Below are 1963 nucleotides of genomic sequence, written 5' to 3' on the forward strand. Positions count from 1 at the left end.
ATGAGGATGAGGAATAGAAGGCAAGAAAAACACAGGAAGTAGCAAAGCAAACGAACAATCCTAAAATGCCTCAAAATAGAGAAATCTTGAAGATCAACGAAAATGGAATCACAGTAAAGAAAAAGAGAAATTGAGAGAGATGAAGTAAAAACTTTAGAAGATGAAATGAAAAAGAGGAAAGAGAGAAAGAATTACGTTTATATAGCCACTAGGGGCAAATAGGTAATTTCACCCCTTATTTAATGACATGTACGATTCTAAGGTAACTGAAAGAACACGCAAACGGTTACGAAAAGATGTAACATTCATATTCAAAAAAAATATGTCGAGTACCTGACTTAATCTCAAGGAAGGCCATAAACCCGACGTGATGTAACAAAAGCTACGAGAGATCAAAGTTAACTTAAAAATGCTTGAGCTTGACCTAAAGGAGTTCAGCCTCAAGTAGGGGCACTGTTCATACCCTGACCCACAATTTAGAAGGGCCTAAAAGGATAAAATCTTCCAATCAACAGATATTATCCAGGTCGACACCTACCTGACCTCATGGAGGTTGGACATGGAGACACTAGCCTAGCCCTACTTATTAAAATAAGTAACTAACTTATACAATCTCTCATATTCATCTAGAAAAGAGATCTCAATAACCTCCCTACCAAAAGGGAGTAAACAATCCACCACCAAAGTAAGACTACTCAAGAAGTGGTTATTGACTTTATCTCTATACTTATAAATACTCTGACACCCTCAGGCATTCTTCAAATTCCAATCTACAAAAAACCTACCTAAAATCCTTGCTAACTTAAGCATCAAAATCCCTTGTAAGTTCCACCCCCTACCTTCACCAAGACGTCGGATGACGACACCTCAACACCAGAATACGTCAGACGCAACCCCAAAAAGAGCTTGGACCTTATGTTCAAGCCCAAAACACAGTTTTAGGTAATCTCCGGAACAACTTTGTTAGTAAAATGCATGTGTAAAAACAAAAAAAGAAATAGAAAGGGTTAAAAAGTTGAGTAACCCTACACATCTAAGTCTTTTTATGAACAAAGTCCAACCAAGTTAAACAATAAAACTTGGAATAGTGTGAGTTGTTCATACCCTGGCCCATAATTTAGCCAGACCCAAAATAAATAAAGCCCAATCAACACTCTAAGCTATATCACCACTTATCCGACCTCATAGAGGTCGAACACGGCGACATGGGCCTAGCCCTACTTATTTAAATAAGTAACCAATTCCTATAAAAAGGAGTAACAAACCCACCGTCAAAGTGGAACATTGGGTGGTTATTGACTCTACATCTATATTTATAAATACCCTATTTGAACTCTAATCTACTAAAAAACTGTCTAAAATCCTTACTAACTTAAGCATCAGAGTCTATTGCAAGTATCATTCCCACCTTCGTTAAGACATCGGACTATGGCACCTCGGCACTAGAAGACGTTGGATACAACCCCAATAGGAGCTTGGACCTCACATTTAGACCCAGATCACACTGTCAAGTAATCCTGAAACACTAGCCATAGCTGATTTTTGTTATGTTAGACCAACTTAGTTAGACTTGGTTAACAAAAAAATTTGGATATCTAGCATTATTCTAAAAAATTATTTTGCATAAACCATTGTAGATTACCATTGTTTTCATATTTCTTTTTTTATGTTTGTAAACTGCTATACCCTCAAGCGGATTACAATGTCTTCTTTTTATTCGTAAACCGCAATGCCCTAAAGCGGTTTTGATCCCCTGAAATATGTATGTAAACTGTTACACCCAATAACGATTTACGTTCAAATTTTAAACATCCTATGGCGGTTTACGTTCAAATTTTAAAACTTTAACATCCTATAGCAGTTTACATAGAGTACATTTAGGATTGAAATGTAATTGTTTTATAAATGTTGCAAATGCGTAATTTTAAACTCTATTTTGTTTAAATATATAAATTGTCCTAAA

This window comes from Arachis ipaensis, chromosome B03, assembly GCF_000816755.2.
Source record: "Arachis ipaensis cultivar K30076 chromosome B03, Araip1.1, whole genome shotgun sequence".
In the NCBI taxonomy this organism is placed as follows: domain Eukaryota; kingdom Viridiplantae; phylum Streptophyta; class Magnoliopsida; order Fabales; family Fabaceae; genus Arachis; species Arachis ipaensis.